This window comes from Eutrema salsugineum, unplaced genomic scaffold, assembly GCF_000478725.1.
Source record: "Eutrema salsugineum unplaced genomic scaffold, Eutsalg1_0 scaffold_3, whole genome shotgun sequence".
NCBI lineage: Eukaryota > Viridiplantae > Streptophyta > Magnoliopsida > Brassicales > Brassicaceae > Eutrema > Eutrema salsugineum.
Window position 1 is genome coordinate 5,613,637 of NW_006256756.1, and position 21,930 is coordinate 5,635,566.

Below are 21,930 nucleotides of genomic sequence, written 5' to 3' on the forward strand. Positions count from 1 at the left end.
GCCACCACCTGATTCTGCGAAATCGGTTAGAAGTTTTCTGGGTCATGCAGGGTTCTATCGTCGCTTCATCAAGGATTTCAGCAAGATTGCACGTCCTCTTACTGCTCTGCTCTGCAAAGATGCTAAGTTTGAGTTTACAGATGAGTGCCTTGCTGCGTTCGAACAGATCAAGCATGCTCTGATAAGCGCCCCCATTGTGCAGCCTCCTGACTGGAATTTACCTTTTGAGGTGATGTGTGACGCTAGTGATTTTGCTGTTGGTGCTGTTCTAGGACAGAAGAAGGATAAAAAGCTTCATGCCATCTACTATGCCAGTCGAACTCTGGATGATGCTCAAAGGAATTATGCTACCACTGAGAAGGAGCTGTTGGCTGTGGTCTTTGCCTTTGAGAAATTTCGGCCATACCTTGTGGGATCGAAGGTGATTGTGCACACAGACCATTCTGCCCTCAAATACTTGATGCAGAAGAAGGATGCGAAGCCAAGGTTGCTGCGATGGGTATTACTCCTTCAGGAATTCGATATTGAGGTCAAGGACAAGAAGGGGGTTGAGAATGGTGTGGCAGATCATCTCTCACGCATCAGGGTTGAAGACGACGTACCCATAGACGATTTCCTGCCAGAAGAGAATGTGTATTATGTGGAAACCAAATTCCAGAGCAGTTTTGACGAAGAATTGCAGGTTTTTCGAGTTGGAGGAACATTAGTGACGAGTGACACCACCACTAGTGTCGCGCGTCACCTTTCTCAGGCGAACACAGAGACCTCTCAAATTCGAAGCCGGTTTCCTGAGATCAGTTCAGCTGTTGCATCTACCACCCAACGTCCTTGGTATGCCGATATTGCCAACTATCTCGCTGCAGAGGCTGAGCCTGAGAACTTTAAGGGCTATGCAAAGAAGAAGTTCCTGAGAGAGCTGCGAAGATACCACTGGGATGAGCCATATCTGTACAAGCACTGTTCTGATGGGATTTACAGAAGATGCATTGCAGAGTCAGAAGTTCCAGAAGTGCTGTTTCATTGTCATGGATCCGAATATGCTGGACACTTTGCAACATTCAAAACAGTGTCTAAGGTTCTTCAAGCAGGCTTCTGGTGGCCCACCATGTTTCGCGACGCACATGCATTCATCTCGCAGTGTGATGTTTGTCAGAGGAGAGGAAAGATCAGCAAAAGACATGAGATGCCACAGAATTTCATCCTTGAGGTTGAGGTATTCGACTGCTGGGGTATCGATTTCATGGGTCCTTTTCCCTCTTCTTATGGGAACAAGTACATCCTGGTTGCTGTTGATTATGTCTCAAAGTGGGTCGAAGCCATTGCCAGTCCCACCAACGATTCTTCCGTGGTCCTTAAGATGTTCAAGACCATCATCTTTCCTCGATTTGGAGTGCCTCGAATTGTTATAAGTGATGGTGGTTCTCACTTTATTAACAAGATTTTCGAAAAACTCCTAAGGAAGCATGGAGTTCATCATCGAGTTGCCACTCCTTATCACCCTCAGACGAGTGGACAGGTCGAAGTCTCGAATCGACAGATCAAAGAGATTCTGGAAAAGACAGTGGGTAAAACTCGAAAGGATTGGGCTGCGAAGTTGGACGATGCACTCTGGGCATACAGGACAGCGTTCAAAACACCTCTAGGCACCACGCCTTTCCACCTGCTCTATGGAAAGCTCTGTCACCTTCCAGTGGAGATCGAACACAAGGCAGCCTGGGCGATAAAGCTGATGAATTTTGACATCAAGTCTGCTGCAGAGAAGAGACTGATACAGCTGAATGAGTTGGACGAAATCAGATACCACGCCTATGAGAATTCGAAGCTGTACAAAGAGAGGACCAAGGCGTATCATGATTCCAAAATCCTCTCCAGGCAATTCGAACCGAATGATCAGGTACTTCTGTATAACTCTCGTTTGCAATTGTTTCCTGGTAAACTTCGTTCTCGATGGTCAGGTCCTTTCATAGTCAAAGAGGTTCGCCCCTATGGTGCTGTCGTCCTCCTCACACCAGATGGTAGCAGCGAGTTTACAGTCAATGGACAAAGGGTGAAGCACTACTGGGCCAAAGCTGAGATTCCGGATGGACATATCGTGCCTCTGGATGGTGCACCTCCTGCTTGAATCACCATCAAGTCAAGCTAATGACTTTAAACAAGCGCTTGGTGGACAGCAATCCACTGGTGAGTCTGTAAATAAGTCTTTTTGTTTCAGTTGATTTTCGTTTTTCTTTTCGTGTTTCAGGTGAAACAGGGCTGGTGTCGAGCGACACCATACTCGGTGTCGCCTGTCACTTGTTACCCTTTAAAAAAAAAAAAAAAAAAAATTAGGACCTAGCTTAACCGGAATTCCAGAACCGGAGGGGAATCGGAAGCAGATCGGGCACGAGGAAAATACCATTCGCACTTTGCAAGTGTCGCGCGTCACCACCCTAGGTGTCGCCCGTCACTCACAAACAGGTAAGTCTTCTCTTTCCCACGTTTATTTAAAACCTTCACCCTCACACCTTTTTCCTCCCTTCCTCCTCGCTGCACTCGACACTTTTGCCATACCCACCCTCACCAAACCCGAAATTACTCAAATCTTCACCGATTTGAGTGATTCCAAAGCCTAACCTCATCAGATTTTCACCCTCTATCTGTTTCTCTCATCGATTTGCCATTCCAACAAGGTACACACTTCGAATCTCCACTTTTTCGATTTCGGTGCCTCAGGTTTGTTTGTCGACATTGCTCTTTTTGGGTTGATGCTTTGCTTGATTTCACCTATGGCGATCCATTTAGGGCAGATTTCGACCACCCCCATGCGCTTTAAACGGTTCATTTGGCTAGATTTGAGAATTCTGTTCTTCATGCCAATTGCACTTCAAAATTTGAGAGTGTGAAATTTGTTGTGGTTTTAGGGAGATTTCTGTATGCATGTGTCGCTGGACTCCTCCTTGTCGCTGATCCGACTTGCTGGATAACATCACTCGTACTTACTTGTTCACTGACTTGAGATTCTTTTCTTTTGTTGGTTTGCTCTGTTTCCTCTTTTGCAGATGCCTCCACGCAAGCGACAATGCAGGGACGCCGCCTCCAGTTCACAACCTCCAGTCGAAGTGACCTTCCAACTCGGAGACCACGTCGAGGTTTTGGATGGTGACTTGTGGCAACGTGCAACCGTGAAGGCTGTACTCGCACAATCTCGTTACATGGTCACATTCCTTGACTCCCAGAAGTTGCAGGTGTTCCCGACTTCCCATCTTCGCCCTGCTGCACCACCACGAGCCTCCGCCTCACCGCCACCATCGCCTCCTGCCCTCCCTGATTCACCTGACGAGAGGATTAGGCGCCCTTGGCCTAAACGATAGAATCTGCGCATTCCAACACGCAGGATCTGGGACGCGCCACCTCGAGCTGTTGCTGAGAGCGTTGAGTGTCTACACAGGCCGATTTCAGATGACTGGGATGATTACGACACTTTCTTCTACAACGCCTGGCTCAATGTGAAGATACTCCCCACCAGGTTTTTGGACATTCTGGATATGAGGCGTTTGGGTTTGGATTCTGAGCTCCTGCGTTTGTTGACGATGCTTGGATTGGGATCTATGGCTACCAGACCCTACGATCTGTTTCCTGACCTTGTTCGTCAGTTCCTCGCCTCTGTTCGCATCTACTACACCAACGCACATGCTCCAAATGCGCAGGAGGGCACTCTGACATTCATGATCCGCGGGGTTCGTTACAGGCTCCCCTTTCGCGACCTATGTGCCTTATATGGGTTTCGCAAGGATCTCCCGAGAGTCACCCTCCCTACTCAGATGTTCGACGTGCAGGATTTCTGGTCCCATTTTGGGAATGGGCGTTACGATTCGAAGACTACATCCCAGACCGACGTGCGCCACCCTGTTCTGCGATGCCTTCTACGTGTCCTGGGTAACACTATTCAGTGCAAGTCGACCCCGGGTAAGATGCGTCTCTCTGAGTTGGCTCTTCTTTATGTTGGCATTGGTGATTTGACAGATGGTGAGCATTATCGGAGTTCCGCGCACGCTACTGATGTCAACATGGGAGCTGTTTTCGCTCATCACTTGGTTTCTTTGCAAGCCAAGCCTTTCTCTGGAGCAGGTACGACGCAGCGCACTGAGTCTGTCGGTAGCTTGCTGACCCCTATCTTCCCGTATTTTTGGATCAGCACGGAGAACAGCACCATTGTCACGACTCGCCGAGCTATTGATTTGGATCACCTACGCCACGCTTCTTGGATTAACCACAACAATCAGTGGTCCTTTCGCACTACAGCTGGTTCATACCGGATTCAGCTCCCTGATCGTGCACGCACTGACATAGGCACCACCTGCGCCGCACTTTGTTTCATGCCCGAGAGGAGAGTCTTGATTACTGTGTCTCGCGGTTCTTCTTCCAGAGCTCGTGCTTCCATTTCCGAGGACGATCAGATACCTCGCTCCGCAGACACCACAGTACCTCTCCCTGATCTTCCCACTGAGCCAGAGGTTCCCATGGAGGTTGCTGCTTTCCAGCGGTATGTCATTCAGAGTTTTCAGAGCATCTGGAGTGCCATCGCTACTCTCTCTCGCTGCGGATGTGTTCGCCCTACTCGCCCGCGATCTCGCTCACCCACGCCCTCTGATGATGCTACTACTAGCGATGAGGACTAGTTCCTTTGTCATTCTGGTTCTGTTTTCTTGTCTTGTGTTTTTCTTCTCTTTTATTTTCGTTTGTTTGAGTCTGTTGTGTCAGCTACACCTGTTGTGAGACTTTGTTGGATTTATGCATCTATGGGTTGTATTGTTACTACTAACTTTTCTCTGAGTGATCTGACAGTGCTAACATAGATGAGCGCGACGATTGCTCTCTGCACTATGGTGTCGAGCGACACCATCTTTGGTATCGCGCGTCACCACCCTTGCACTTTCGACCTAAGCTTGTTTTCATCTGAATCTGAGCTGTGTGTTGGTCGACCTAACTGAGTAGTAAGATATTCTAACCCGTTGCATTCTTCCTTCTGACTTTCTCTTTTGTCACCAACTTCGGCTTTGATAACACTGGGGACAGTGTTGTTCAAGTCTGGGGGAGGTAGTTGCTGACATTGTGTTTGTTTTTCTTAAGAGTCAGTTGTGTCAAAACGTTTTTGAGTCAAAACTTGTTGGAGATCATGATGCTTTTCCTGGAATTATTGTGCTGACCTTTCACCTTAGTGACCACTGCTGCAGATTCAGTCTAGATCCGACTAATGAAAAATCCAAAGGCTGACCAGCTGACTAGAGGCGTCCATGTTTCCAACAGAATCCACTAACCTGAGCTAAGTTCTGAACTTCACTTTTAACTCGCTGATGTGACTAATGCCTTAGAGCTTGATTCCTCGTTCGTACTTGATCAATGAAAGCCTGTGTGAAATTTAATGAAGTGATTTCTCTCCCTTGTGACGAGCTAAGAAAGAAAGAAAAAGGGCAAAAAGATTGAGATGATTTTCGCTTAGGAGTGAACGGCTAGGAATGTTTCCAATGATCCCATTATTTCACTTCTAAGTTGGAATGATCACACAAAGGAAGGAAGTGAGGGGTAGGAATGTTTCCCATGACCCCACTATTCGCTGAAAACCTTTGATACAAGGTAAGGGGACAACTCGGGGACTTGGTGGCAAACACCATCAGTACTCGCAGCTTTACCCTTATCGAGTATGCGCCATAAAAAAAAAAAAAAGAAGAAGAAAAGAGATGATGAATGTGCGAGAAGAATAAGTCTGGGGGAGAAAAAAGGTACCAAAGTTTGTAAGGCTGATTTGTTTGAGTACAGAATGGGAAAGAATCTAGAAGGTTCTTGGCATCTGAATCATCAGTGAGATCCAGCGATGAAGGTTTATGGACCATGTTGTGGAATCTTGGACTTAATCTGGAAAGCTGTGAATGTCTACGGAGAAGTACATGGTGGTTTGATTTGGAATGATGAAGCAGTAGTTGAGTTGCAGGGTGATCAGTCAAAAGCGATGTTCCAATGAAAGGTTGAGTCTCTGTGTTTTCAAACTTCTTTCTCTTGTTTGGTGTTCTGTTTGCTTGAGGGCAAGCAAATGCTAAGTCTGGGGGAGTTGATATATCATGGTTTTTATGGTTTTTAACCATGGTATATGTCTTATTTATAGAGTCTTTTTAGTGTCTTTCGAGTCTTTTGGAGTCTTTACAGGTCATAGGTACGTTTGGAGCTTAACTGGAGACTTTGGAGCACTTTGGAGCTTAATCAGGATCAAATTCGTCAAGTATGGATTTTGTGCTTTGGTGACGCTCGACACCATGGAGAGTGACGCGCGACACTTGTCAGAGAAATAAGGAAAAGGCGATTTTGTTTCTTATTTGAAGAAGGAGTTGGGCCCAAACGTTTTCAAGGAAGCCCAAAACGTGTCTTAGAGATATATATAGGATTTTTATTCCCTTTTTACGTGGACCTTAGATTTTTGAGAGAGAGATACTCTGAGTTTTCGGCTTTTGCGATTTCTGAGCTTGGGGAGACAAGTCTGTACTCTGTTCGTTTAGAGAGAAGATTTCGAACCCCTTTATCTATTTCGATTTATTCTATTGCTTTCTATTCATCATGTTTGTTATTTCAATAACCATGTCTGAGTAGATCACCTGTTAGGTTTAGGGTTTAATTAGGGTTTTCTTTGGATGTTTGATTAACTTGCTAGTTAGGGTTCATATCTATTTGTTCTTCACCTTAGGTTGTTCTTAAAGCTAATTCTGGACTGATCACCTAGAACTTAGATCTTAGGTTGCTTAATTGACACGGAAGTGTAATTGAATAACTGGAAAGAACCTGAGTTGAGCAAAGTAACTATTCGCAAAGGAATTTGGTTTAGGAGCTTTGTGAACATATCGAACTTGTGCATTAAGGCTGGTTTAAATCTGTAGGATTTACAAAGGAATTTGGAATTCTAGGATTTTAACTTAGATAATTCTCACAACGGAAGTTGGTTAATTATAGTTCTGTGTTTCGAGTTCAAGAACCGTGCTTAATAACTGAACCCTGACTTGTTAAGTTGATTTGCATTCATTGATCTCCTGAAAATCACCCTAGACCTATCCCTCATCACATCGAATTTACAATTAACTTCATCGCTATTCTATTTACTTTTGTCGCAATACTATTTATTTCACATATCTTGGCTTAGCGTAACTCTATCTACATAAGGTTTATTGAGTGATTTCTTGTCTCTGTGGTTCGACCCCTAGATACTACAACTGCACATCTGTGCTCTTGCAGAGTAGCTTAGGGATTTAACTTTGAGCATATCACATATACAAAGGACAAAAATACTTTTTTTCCGTGAATAAAGGCTTCAACATCAATTATTCGATTATAGAAAAAAGAACATTAACATTAAGCAAATCATCATAAAGCAAGTTCATCCTTGCACTGCACGGTTCAACCGTGTACAACTTATTATAACTTGTAAAAATGAAATTTTTGTAATTTTTGTAATTATGAAAGAAACTTTTGTAAAAATGAAACTTTTGTAAAAATGAAATTTTTGTAAAAATGAAATTTTTGTAAAAATGAAAAATCCTGTTTAGTTTATGAAAGAAACAAAAATTCTGGTCTGTCTCTTCCAGATTTCTCTAAAATAGCTTATTGACCATCGGTTCCCGAGTCCCTGGCAATTCCACCTAAATACCCTCATTAATTAAATCCTTTGTTGAAATCTTGTGCTCCCCTTTCGGTATTGAGGATCCCTTTAGAGCACCTATGTCTGATTTTTTGTCACCTGTTTCTTCCGTGGAGAAACTATGGTCTGGACCAATCGTTTCTTTGAATTACCAACGAGATGCTGAGGGTTGTGCTTTGAGAGCTTCTTTCTCAATCCAGTTTTGGGAGCCTTGTCGAGCCCTCTTTCTTCATCCAAGACCTCTGAACTTACCTCAGCCATGGTATCTTTAGTTATTCCCAGATCTTCTTCGATAGTGTCCTTCTCCCCGTTTTTATATCTGTTTCTGTATCTGCCAGAAACTCGCCCTCCTCTTGACTCAGATAGTTAAGCACATCCTCCGAAGTCAGAATCATATCCCCTATATCCAGGTCCGAGCTCTGATTCCTTGCCTAAATCTGAGAGCCGTGTTGTTTTCCCCCGACGATGAGCCCAGATTTCTTTGTTTCATCTCGTTTGGTGGTATATAACCAGAGGGACGACCGAATCTGGAATTTCCGTCGCCGTTCCGTCTCTCCATTCTTCCCTTGTTTGTACGCATCTCCTCTTCTGCTTGATGTTTTGAATCCTCTCATTGTTCATACACTTTACCCTTACCCTTGCATTGAGAGTTGTACGAACTTCCGACTGGTCCATTTAAGCCCATCTCTTTCAAACCGTTGTTGCCATACACTGTGGCTGCCTTATACGAAGCTGCTCCTTGACCTGACCTCGGTTCATCAGAGAGTTCATCTCTCACCCTATTTTCATCAGTAGCAATCCGAGAAGGACACTTCTGGTGATCATGACAAAGACTATGACATAATTTGCAATAGCCGAACAAGCACTCATACCATAAGTATACCGTTAAACCCGTCTAAGGTTCTTGCACATGCCAATTAAGGTTCTTGCATAACATTCAATCAAGCTTGAATTATCAAACTTGGGCACCGTAAGTTTCATCCGGTTGACCGAAACCTCAAATTTCTTTCCCAATCCACTTTGCCCGATCAAGCTTCTTTGAGTCATGATAAGGAGCTTAGAGAGAAAGATGAATGACTTTGAGAGAAGATAAAACGAAACACAAAAGGTAGTAAAGAGAGATGATGAATGTTTGTGATATTGTTCGACCCTGTATCTGTTCCTTTTTATATCCATCGCTGCTTGAAGGAGTAATCCTTGTCTTAATTGCAAATCCCAATTACTACCTTTCAGGCTTTCCGTATTCCTTTCTGTCAAGTAATAAAATCTATGAAACACAGATTTTTGTCATAAATTCCACCGAATCAGCCTTGAAAATCTAATTCTATTTGCCCAGAATATGTGATTACGATATCTGAAGGTAGCAAAATGGAGCTAAACCAGTTAATACAGAGATGCCTAATCCTCCATTTCAGACCTGTGTAGATTTCCTGAATATCCGCAGCAAGAGATTCCCAATAACGAAATCCATTCGTATACCGCAAATTAATTCCACAGATGTATTTCCTTAAAGCCTTTGCTTTATCAGATCCGAGTAGATCCGATCCGATTGTCAGATCGATCTTCCACACATACTCCCAGATTCCTTCCGTATTCACATCGCCATCCTGCAGAAAACCCAGCAAACATCCCAGTAGTACCGTTGAAATCCTGTATAAGATCTATGAATTGCAACTCCGATGATGGTCCATTAGAAACCGATAATAGTAGTCGCCATCAATACTCTCTCTCTCAACTCAGTTTCACGGTCTTGTTAAAAAAAAAAAACTCAGTTTCACGGTCCTTAAAAAAAGTTTTTTTTTTGTTTTTTAAAATTTTTTGCTAAGAAAAGAAGATTTCGAATCGATTCACTTTAAAGACTTTTTGGGGTTTTGAGATTCTCCCAGAAAGCGAAGAGTGAACGAGCTTTCTCTCTCGTCGTTCTTTAAGTTTATCTCTAGCATACAAGTTAAAAGTTTCCGACTCAAAATAGGTTTAGTTTTTAGGGTTTACATTAAAAAAAAATTTATTAAATTTTTTTAAAATAGTATAGGATCCTTTTTAAAATATATCTAAGATAATTTAAATAATACTTATATATATTTTATTTTTTTAATGATCGAACTCTAAGGTATCTTTTCTAAATAATGGAAATATTTAACTTAGCATATATAAATGAAGATTTGAATAATGCTTATATATATATAACTTTTTAAATAGTTTATTCATAATTGTAAAATATTTTTTCTAAATAATGGAAATAATAAACAAACTAATTTAGAAAAAAAAAGTAAAAAGATATACACTATGACAAGTTTAGTAGCACATTTAAAGTTTTTCTACCTTTTATATTTATGAAAATTATTAATTAATTTTTTAACATCATAAATTTTGTCTACAACTATTATAAATTAAACACTCATGATCGGAGTTTTTAATAACTAAAAACCAAAAACTGTAAAATTTGAGAATTTTTTTGATAAAAGTCACGATTGTTAGACCTTATAATAAGTAAAAATGGATCGAATGCAATGGAGTGCCTATCATCACGATTGCTTAATTTATGCGGTTGAATAACTTGGTGGAATACATCGTAAGTTAATATTTTTTCTTGTTTTGAATAATTTTCTGAAGTAAAATAAGGAAAATCATAAAATAGATTGCTACCGGAATCATCAACTATTGTTTTATATCATCGGATACATATCCTTTTCAATTTTTCGATTATACGATTCTCTTTATCTTTTCTGTTTTTTGTTTCGTGTGATATATTCATATTTGTCAGATTCGGGGATCGAAATTATAAATTAGGATGCTAACATATATAAAAGCTACATAACAATCCTAGATCTATAATTATGGGCTAAGCATTATTTTCTTTTAACATAAATTCAACTTGTATTAATCATCGTAAATGCAGAAGCAACTCCTATGAGAATTTTGGAGATAATGAATGTGTGAGCCAAAACTCGCACAACCAAAAATTTGTAAAGGAAACCTTAAGGGATCCGAAATCTCTAGGATTTATCGCAAAATAGTATGATCAAAAAAAGGTTTTTTGCTGGAAAACTGTTTAAGTCTTATTGCTCTCGAGTTGTGTAAAAGTTACCTAATGAATCTGATACATTAACTATTTATACTAACTCTTTAAACTGCCAAGCCAAAAATCTCGAGAGAGATTCTCGGAATATTTCCTTATCGCTTCGTGCGGCAGCCGCCATAGCACTTCGCCTAGGGTTTTTACGGGCCTTCATTCTTTATGACCTTGGTTCGGCCCATCGAAGAACCGGCTCGGCCCAACACGAAGGGAAGCGGCTCAGCCCATTCGTCCTCTTGCACGGCTCAGCCCACTCGTCGTCCTTCCCCCGGCTCGGCCTACTTGCTCCTTTTCAGGGCTCAGCCCACTTGTCTTGTTGAACACGGCTCGGCCCACTTTTCCCATGTGAGGTCTCGGCCCATGTTCGACAAACAACTACTCTCTCTTGCTAAATCGGTTTTTCTCCGGTACTTAGTCATTCTTGAGATGGTTTAACCGCTTGGGGTGGAAACCGACCCCAACAGTTATCCCCCACAGCTCGTCAGTTTCAGAGACGGGAGTGACGAGTTTCATCATTCTTAGCTGCAGGGTTAACCATTGGGCTGAGCCGATGAGGCGTTTCATTTTGGAGTCGCCGATCCCTGAAAGGTAACTATGATGAGGCTTTGTAAGACAACACCGAGCCAATTAAGAGATGATGCGGCATTCTTTGGTAGCAGACCATGCCGAGCCGTTCCAAGCCGATGAGGCATTTAAGGAGAGAGATAATACCGAGCCATTCGTTTAACGTCGAGGCATGCTCAAAAGGATGCCGAGCCGTTTTGTAAACGACGAGGTGATGAAAGCAAAAGATAATGCCGAGCCGTTTTCTTAACGACGAGGTGATTAAAGCAAAAGATAGTGCCGAGCCGTTTCGTTACGAAGAGGCGATTAAATCAAAAGATAATGCTGAGCCGTTTCGTTAACGACGAGGCATTTTGAAAAGGATGTAGAGCCGTGTTGATGTTTATGACGAGGCGATTAAAGCAAAAGATAATGCCGAGCCGTTTTGTTAGGCGATTAAAGAAAAAGATAATGCTGAGCCGTTTTGTTAACGACAAGGCGATTAAAACAAAAGATAATGCTGAGCCGTTTTGTTAATGACAAGGCGATTAAACCAAAAGATAATGTCGAGCCGTTTCGTTAATGACGAGGCGTGCCGCAGTTTGTGCTGCTTGACGAGATATTCTTAGGTATGTAGCTGCACCGTTTGAACAGCTTGGTTCACTTAGGGTGCTTTACGTGGGATGCGTTTACCAGTCGTTAGTTCCTTCAAGGGAAATTTTGGGTGTCGGCGCGTGCAACGGACGCGCACGGAGGCTGCACATACGTCGTGGACTTCACGCTCCCTCATTTATTATCTTTGCAGCTTTCCGAGGTCCACGCGGATTCCACGCGCCTCGGATGTTCTATAAATGGATAAGCCCCCTTCACTTCTTCTTCATAACTCCAGATCTTCAGTTTTCACTAAAGGTAACTCTCCATTCTCTCTTCTTTCTCTCTCTAGTTTTATTTATTTTCCGGCTATGATTCTGAGGCTTCCGCCGTCTCAGATCTTTTTCCGACGAGCCTTGCCGAGGAGTTTTCGTTGTAATTTTTGTAGGAGTTGTAAAACATGTCAAACCGTTCGGATAATTCGCTAGAACTCCTTTTCTACTACGACCCAAGCCATGCAGACGCCGAGGCGAGAGGTGCGATGGGGTCTTCCGAGGCATCTGCCTCGATGAGCCCTTCCAACGATTTCTCCGAGGGCGACGAGGCATTGAATTTCCCAAGCCCCTGTGGTGCTTGCTCTATAAATAACGAGACGTCTGCTTCGACGAGCTGCTCCCAGGCTCCCGTACGTAGCGAAGATGTAGACTACGCCGCGGTGAAAGCCGAGGAAGAGGTGTTCCCCTTCGATCCAGTCGAGGAAAAACTCGAATTAGAATGTTTCACGGCGTGCTGAGACGCATCCTCTTCTGGGAAAAGGCAAAGGTCTGATCGTCATGGTTCCACGCTCTCTTCCCCTGAGTCGCTCGAGGCGTTATGATGCCGCTTTGGAACCTCCGAGGCAGTGGAATTCTTTCTCCCTGGGAAGAGCGATCAAGCCGACAGACCTCCGGAGAACCACTTCACCCTTTATGAGGCGTTCTTCAAGCTCTGTTTTCTTTGGTTCCCGATCCCTGGGGTTATCCTTGAATACCAGTGGAAGCATGGAATCTCGATTAGGCAGATCATGCCGAGGGACTTACGGCATATGATCGGCATATTGGTTCAGAGTTTTGAATGTGGACTTGATATCGAGCTGGATCATCTGCTCAACTTGTTGGAGATCAGAAGAGCCCCGGGAAAAGGCAGATTCTATATTTACAACAAGTCTAACCGCCGGATTATAGGCGGTTTCCGAGCAAAGATCAGTTTTGGACCGAGCTCTTCTTCTACGTTCAGGTGAATGAAGCGTCAGTGGGCGAGGACTTCGTCCGTAAGACAAAGACTGACTGGGGACCAGTTGGTAGCCGATCTAAAGCCTTGCCTTGGCTCGGAGCTGTTATGGTTCCATTTCTACCTTCTAACTTGGTCGTTTTTGTGTTGTTTTTGCAGTTCGGAGCATCCTCCCTTCTGTTCCTGACGACCTTTTTGTTGTTCGAGATACTTTTGTGGCTCAAGAGTCAATTGGAGGAAGCACTTCACGTTCGAGAGAGTAGATACAGCCCGAGCCATTTTTGCCGCGGCTCGGAGCAAGACGCCGACCACCTCGGCCATTCTGGCTCTTCCGAAGACATCAAGGCCCCCAGCCAAATCTGTTGAAGCATGACGCTAGTTGGAAACGGTCTGCCGGGGAAAAGGGGAAAGGTGTGGCCACTCAAAAGGACAAGCCATCCAAGAAGAGGCGCAAGCCAGCGTCCGGCAAGCCAACGTCACGCAAGCTAGTTGTTGACGACCCGGCCGCTTCTGCTGTAATGTTTTCGCGGGTTAATAATGCCAACACACAACTCCCACCTCTCGAGCAGCTGAGGAGGTCGAAATCCTATGCCGCAATTGCGCAGCGCGGCACTAAGGTTTCTTCCCTTCGCTTTCTCCTTTTTTCTTTATTATTAATTTTGGCTTAGGGTTTAACACGTATTTTTCTTTGTAGTTCGTTGCGGCTATTAACGAGATGATGGCTGGTTATGAGTCGGATTTGATCAAAGATGAACGCTGTTTGGAGGAGGCTCGGAAGAAGGTCGCAGCGGCTAAGGGAAAATTGGACGAGGCGATGACCAAGGCCAAGAAGCTGGAAGAGGAAAAGATAGCTCTTCGCGCGACGTTGACAAGGTGTCATCTGCGGTTACTCGCCTCGAGGAGTCCATTAGGGCTAAGAGCGCTGAGGTGGCTTTGCTGAAGAGGATGCCTTGTTTGAAGCTAAGGTAAAGCGGGCTAAGAAGGAGGCGAGGCGTGAATTGACGGCCAAATTCCAAGAGCGTCTCGCCAAAGTGGAGGATGGGCTTGCCAATTTTCAGAAGGCCAAGAATGATGAGAACAAGCTTGGCCAGATTAAGAGCAACCTCGCTATGATCGACGAGCTTTGGAAACCCGATGGTCGACTTTGGACGCCGAGGAGGCAAAGCTCAAGAGTTGGAAGAGCAAATACGTCGATGACGCGGCGTATGAGCGTATTACCTCCGGGATCCGAGGTGAGCTGGTCTTTTCACCAGTTTTGCCTGACTCTGTGGATACCTCCCTAGGCAACAAGACGATCAAGGAAACAGCTGCCAGTCTCGGTGTCGGGGATCGTACTGGGTCAAACGGACGTACCCCAGCTCTCGCGAACCTCCTTGCCAAAAGCGAGACGCGCCGCACAGCTTGATCCTTGTCGCTTCTTCCCTCTTTTTTCAATTTCTTTTTCGACCGAAGTGCCTGGACGGCTTTATCCATCTCTTGTACTTGTACTTATTTTTGTATTTGTGCCTCGACGGCTTTATCCGCTTAACTATCAAATCCAAGTTTAACTTAGAACTACTTGGCAGTGATTTTGCTTATCTCCTTTTAGAATTGCTGGTTTTTCCTTAGCGATTTCGTGGTAATTATTTTCTCCAAACTGTTTTTTGAGGAAAGCTCTTGTTGAACCGAGCTGTTGCTAGGTAGTTCTCCTGAACAGGCTTTTAGGTGTTTGTCGAGCTGAGCTAGGGATGCTATTGTCTACTTCCCTGGCTGTTCTAGAAAAATCGATTGTGTCTAGAATAAAAACGGGCTCTTTTGATACTTTAATATTAAACGGATCCTTTTTGAGTTCTAATATGTCTAAGGACCGGCGTTCCCGAGCTGGGAGGTATGTTCTTCTCTAGATATATGATTAGATAATTGCTTCAATTTTTGAAGAGAGGACCGATGTCTTTTATAGTCTTGACAATTTATGCCGAGACAATGAGTCACAAGGGATAGAGTATGACGAGGTGTTTAACTTGGTATGGTTTTCCTTGCCGACGTTAAAGTCTAAGTGGATAGTGTTAGAGTTTGACTATAGACCGGCGTTCCCGAGAGGGCGAGCGTGTTCGGCTAGGTTTTAAGAGTTCACTTTGGTTTTAGAGAAAGGGATGTAGTCTCGACTTATAATCTCGTGTGCGATAGTGAACTGTGGCGACCGATACGTTTTTGGTCTGAACTGTGGTCCGAGGACGGGCTTCCTACGTACCCTTTGCAGGGATCAAGCCATCCTGTAATTCATATTTGGTCGTGGTGTATCCTTAGTGATAATACTTCTACAGGTGCATAGCGTTCCACGATCTTGGAATTGCTTCGTCACTCGTCGTTGCGAGCTCGTAGACTTCTGGACGAACTATCTTTGTGATCTTGTAGGGGCCTTCCCAATTTTCTCCGAGCTTCCCTGCATTCCTCTCAGCAGTGTTTTGGAATACCTTTCTAAGGACGAGCTCCCCTTCTTGAAATCTTTGGCTTCGGACATTTTTGTTGTAGTATCTCGCCGTTGCTTGTTGATAGTTCTGAATTCGGATTAAGGCCTGGTCGCGCATCTCGTTGATTAGATCGAGCACGTCCAGCATCATCAGGTGATTTAAACCTTCTTGTCCTGGCAAAAGTCTTCGTCGAATTCCGGGGAAATCCACCTTGGGAGGGATCACACATTATGTTCCGTAGACGAGGGCGAATGGGGTTTCTCCGGTAGCATCGAACTCCTTCCAGTTCGTCCTTTCTTAGCATCGAGTCTCTTTTTTAACCCGTCCAGGATTGTTTTGTTAGCTGCTTTGGCCTGTCCGTTCCTGTGGGGATATCTCGGCGTGGATTTACTTAAGCGAATCTTCCACTTCTTGCAGAAAGCTTAAAAGCGAGGTGAGATGAATTGAGATCCATTGTCTGTTACTATCTCATACGGAACCCCATGTCCTTAAATCATGTTTTTCCAGACGAAGTGTTCGACCTGGGCGTCATTTATGCTTGCATAGGAGTCGGCCTCGATCAATTTAGAGAAATAGTTTGTAAGGACGAGCAGAAAACGCTTTTGCTTTGACCGATGTAGAGGTCCGACTATGTCCATCTACCATCTCAGGAAAGGATAGAGCGACGAAATTGATGACATCAGCTCGGTCGGTTGATGGATAGATAGGCGCATGCCGTTGACACTTCTCGCAATTTGCAGTAAATTTCTCGTAGTCCTTGACCATCATAGGCTAGAAGTATCTGTGCCGTTTTATCTTGACTTCTAAGGATATTCCGCTAGAGTGATTACCACACGCGCCTCTATGCACCTCGTGCATTATTTTCCTCGCTTCGGGTCCTTCCACGCACGTCATTAATGGTCCTGAAAACCTCCATTTGGACACTTCAATGTCGATGAGGACGTACCGCACGGCTTAAGCTTTTATTTTACGAGCCTCCCACTTGTTGGATAGAACCTCTCGGTCGGCGATGTAAACTCAAATTGCTCCGAGCCATTCTTTGTCGTAGTCGTACTCCAGATCGGCTGTCGAGGCGTCTTCTTACACTGCAGTCGCTTCATCGTTATTTGGTTCTTCCTCTAGGGGTTGATCAGCTGAACCCCTTCTACTTCCTCTATACTCGGCCGTTCGATGAATTCAACCAAACTTGTTTGACGGAGATCCGGATCCGAGGTCGAGGGGAGCGCTGCTAAGGCGTCCGCCGATGTGTTCTCGCCTCGGAGTATTCGCGTGAGCTCGAACTCGTCAAACTTTTCTACTAAGTTCTGGACTACTCTGAGGTATGCTCCCATTCTTCCATCTTTCGCCTCTTATTCTCCGTTAAGTTGGTTTGCTACGAGCTGTGATTCGCAAAAAGCTCTTATTTTTTGAACTTTAATTCCTTGTGCTAATTGTAGGCCGGCGATAAATGCTTCGTACTCTGCTTCGTTGTTCGAGGCGTGGAAATTCAGGCGGAAGGACTGCTCCAAGATTTCTCTTGTTAGCGAGGTAAGGCAAATTTCTATTCCTGATCCATGTTTTGATGACGAGCCTTCGACATGCAGTTTGTCCAAACTTCATCTGGAGTGGGCTCGATTGTTGGCAGTTCAACGAAAAAATTTGCGAGCACCTGGGATTTTGCGGAAGATCTATTCCGATATTTGATATCATACTCGCTTAACTTGATGGCCCATTTGGCGCCCCGTCCTGACTGGCTCGGGCTATGCAGAATTAAGTGCAACAGAAGGCTTGCGAGCACAATAGTCGAATGCAATTGAAAATAGGAACGCATCTTACGAGCTACCATTACGACAGCTAGGGCGACCTTCTCAATCTGCGAGTAGCTGATATGTTCATAATTTGCATCATTTAGGTTGCATAATTCATTCTAAACCATGTTTTATTCCATGCATTTTAGATCCTTAGGGTTTGTTTTAGAACTTAGGAGATGCATTAGGTCCCAATGAGTCTTTGCATGTTTTGAGTGTTTATCAGGTGTATTTGGAGCTGAAAAGATGAATCCAGAAGGTGGAATGGTGATCAAAGCTTGAAAAGTGGTAAAATTGGGTTTAAAGAGGTTCTCGGCCATTCTCGCGTACCAGGAAGGATTTTATCGGCCATTTTCATGTACCGCGGGTAGACTTTATCGGCCAAAACGCGTACCGGCTATTGAATCTCTCGGCCAAAATCTCTGGGTGCAGACACGTTTCCGAAATCGCCTGTCCGGGAAACCTTCCGGTCCGATTCAGATGTCGGGTGCTTCATAGAAGTTGGAGAGGATTGTATCACGGTTTCATAGCAAGTAGAATCATGGAATTCGGACGCGTGAGCAGAGAGTTAAGCTCGTCGGAAGAAACCCCTGTCTCGCTGCTGTTTTGGACCAAGCCGATGAGCTCTGAAGAATGCGAAGGGCGGTGTACTTCCAGGCCGATTCAGTTTCCGGGGCCTTCATGCGAATCAGAGACATTTTAGTCTTCTTTCCAGAACGTCCGAGATCATTCAATTCGGAGCTATGAGCAGGAAGATACGGTCTTCGGAATGGACACATGTTTAGACGCCTCTCTCTGTTCGTGTAAATGCACTGCAAAGATGTTCCCTCCAGGAAGCCTTCCACTTATCAAGCACCGAAGCTTCCTTCATCAAAGTTGGAGATAAATGAGTCTTCTGTCTTCTGCAACCGGAATCACTCAATTCGGACAAGTTTCGTGGACGTTACACTCTCCGGAATGCGACGTGGTCCAACCTGCTCTGAATGCTGCGAGATGGTCTTGCGACTTGGTTAACCCGCAGGCCTGAAGATGAATGCCTGAAAGCTGATGCTGCGAGTTGAGAAGTGCGGGTAAGCTATCACTGGATGAGGTCTGAAGCTCCCGAGCAAGAGAAATGCTAAGTCCACAATCGTGCGACTTAGGCATGCGAGTTAGCCGCGCCTGGAACTAAGCCGCACGATCACTCGCAAATCACTCCGACTTGAGCGTGCGATCTAGGTGCAATGGAAACCAACCCGCACATATGCACATTCCCCAGAAACCGCCTTGGACCTGCGAGTTGAAGAAGAAGAAGATCAAGCCGCAGCAACACTCGCAAAACACTCCTACTTGGGCGTGCGGCTAAGACAAGCGATTTAAGTCTCACAACCAGCATTCTTCATCGACTGCGACTTGGGCATGCTACCTGGGAGACACTGGACCAACCCGCAGGATTCCTACTTTATCCATTAAAGCCGGGTCAGGACCCGGTTTGTTCCGGGCTGACCCGGTTCGTTTTTAGAGAGGTATAAATACTTTTTAGGGTTTTTTCTGAGAAAGCCAATTTTTATTCCCTTTGTCTCTTGCCTCTTTTGTGAAAGACTCCATTAAGAAGAGAAATATCTATATTTGAGTGTTTAATCAAGAGAGTTTTAAGAGATCTGGGTGTTTAAAGCTGTTTTCTTTTGAATCTATCATCTCCATCTCCATTTCTCATCATTAATCATGCCAATCTTCTCTACTTGAAAAGGTTTAAGAGAGATTAGTATGATTAGTGAGTAGTCACCTTAATGAGGTTCTAGATGTGTAGGTTAGGGTGCTAAGGTGTTAGATTAGGAATGCTTAGGGCTAGATTCATTGATTCATCTCTCTAAACAGCTGTTCTCTATGCTAGATCCTTGCATATCACTTGAGATCTAGATTTTTGGAAATTCATGCACCAAAAGTGTTTGATGAAATTCCTGAAAGAGCTGTATTAGAGGTTTAAGCATTTTCTGCATGATGATGTATTGTTATTTGCTTGAATGATCATTAAGAACTGTTTATTAATGCATATTGATTCATATTTCACAAATGGGAATTTGGTTTGAAAATGGATTAGTATAGGGGTTAATACCTTCATGAGAGGATTAACCTAGATTAGAGTTTTTAATCATTTGAATCATGTCTCATCATTGTCATTAGCATTTCTAGTTTAGCACCAAAGCACCCTAACCAACTATCATGTCTAGAATCTCATGCCTCCATCATATCATATTCATACCATTTGTCATTGTCATTAGTCTTTAATCCTGTTTAAGTTTGTAGTTGTCATTAGTTAACCAAAATCACTCTTGTTTGCTTGAATTAAGAACATAATCACATAGTTTAGTGTCTAACACCACATCTGGATTGATAAACCTCTTTGTGCTACTTTGACAAGGGGATTGATAGCCCTGAGACCTTAAAAAATCATGTCTATCAATTGGCGTCGTTGCCAAATTGTGGTTTGTTTAGCATTAAGCTCTGATCTGTTCTTGAGATCAAGTGCTTACTTTCTTGTTTTTACTGATTACTCTCAAGTTCTGTTTGTGATTTCAGGTGTATGAAGGTCTAGATCAAGAAGCTGTGGTCCACCTTTCACTCTCAACGACAATATCAATCTTCTGGTACCAAGGCGGAGAAGGGACAGACGTGGTAGACAAGTTGACCAGGCTGAGATGGCAGAACAAGGAGATCACGTGGTAGACATAGAACAACCAGTTCAGGAGCAACAGGCTCAAGGTAATGGAGCTGGTAATGGAGTTGGTCAAGGGTTAAATCAGGGTAATGTTCATCAGGAACAGGTGCATCACCAACAAGCTTATGTCCACCAGGGACAAGCTCAAGCTCTTCAACAGAGGCATCAGGCCAATGTTCAGCAAAGACAACAGGTGCACCACCAACCCCAACCTTTCCAACACCAACAAAGAAGATATGAGCAACCCCAAGTCTATGTTGGAGAGAATGACAGGGCCAATGCTCATCAGTATGGAGCTGGAATTCAGGCACCACCTGTGCAAAACAACAACTTTGAAGTGAAGGCATCATTGCTGAATATGGTCCAGAACTCAAAGTTCCATGGGTTAGCAATGGAAGACTCCTTGGAACACTTGGACCAGTTTGATAAGGTGTGTGATCTGATAAAGATAAATGGAGTTTCAGAAGACAGCTTTAAGCTAAGACTATTCCCATTCAGTCTTGGTGATAAAGCTCATCAATGGGAGAAGAATCTTCCAAGAGGCTCCATTCAAACCTGGGAGCAATGCAAGCAAGCTTTCTTATCTAAGTTCTTCTCAACTTCAAGAACTGCAAAACTGAGGAACCAAATCTCTAGCTTCACTCAACACAGCAATGAGAGTTTTGGTGAAGCATATGAGAGATTCAGGAGCTACACAAACCAATGCCCACACCATGGGTTTAGTGAAGCTTCCCTCCTCAGCACACTCTATAGAGGAGCTCTTCCCAAGATTATAAACCAACTGGATACTGCTTCAAATGGGAACTTCATGGGTAAAGAGATTCATGCTGCTTTAGAGCTAGTGGAGAACTTAGCATTGAGCAATGATACCTATGGTGAATACTATGACAGGTCAAATAGGAATGAAGGTTCAAGCTCAGAACAGAGGCTCTCTACGGAAGTTAAGGAGTTGAGAAGTGAATTGGACAAGCTGAAATTCACCACTCAGAAGCCATTGCATTTTGTTGGAGAATATGAGGAACATTCTCAAATCTTTGAGAACATAAGTGAAGAAGGTCTTACCCAAGAGGAGCTAAACTACATTGGGAATCAGAGGTTCCAGAGATATCAGTATGGTAATGCCAATCCAAACCTTTCTTACAGGAACACCAATGTAGCTAACCCACAAGACCAGGTGTATCCCAATTCTCAAGCTCCACAGAACTTTGTTCCCAAAAACAATTTTCAAGGGTCATTCCAACCCAAGAATCAGTTTGGTCAGAATCAGGGTTTTGGTCAGCAACAGCAACCATTTCAAGGTCCTAGTTTCACTTCACAGCAGCAAAAGGCACCACCAGGGTTTGGTCCACCACTGTTCCAATAGCAAGCGCCGGTTTAACACCAGTTTCAGCCACCACCTCTTCAGCAGCAGCCACAGATGGGGTCAGATATGGTTGGGATTCTGCAATAACTGCTTCAGGGTCAACAGATATTTGCAAGCCAGAATGCAGCCATGCAGCAGGAAATCAAGGAACTGAAGCAGGGGCCTCAAGCTCAAGGAACCAAGGTCACCTACCTGGAAAACCAGAGCCCAACCCCAAGGAATATGCCAAGGCCATTACACTGAGGAGTGGAAAAGAGTTACCTGGTATTGAGAACAACAATGTGATCATTGAGGACAATGATCAAACTGAGGGGGAGGCAGCCTTAAAAGATGATCAAGTTGCTGAGAAACCAAGGACAGAAAAGGGTAAAGAGGTAGCAAAGGAACCAGAACCAGAAAAGAAATATGTGCCACCACCTCCATACCAACCCAAGCTCCCATTTCTAGGGAGATTTAAGAAGCAACTTGTGGATAAGGCAAGAGCTGTATTTGAGAA

The 21,930-nt window shown here is 44.0% G+C and overlaps 1 non-coding gene across 1 annotated transcript; it reads right to left on the reverse strand.

Annotated features, from left to right (window-relative positions):
• Nucleotides 1-20,684: 20,684 nt before the first annotated feature.
• On the reverse strand, nucleotides 20,685-20,791 carry LOC112085626. The gene has a single exon (XR_002898927.1). It is a non-coding gene; the product is annotated as a small nucleolar RNA R71 (small nucleolar RNA).
• Between the last annotated feature and the right edge of the window lie 1,139 nt (nucleotides 20,792-21,930).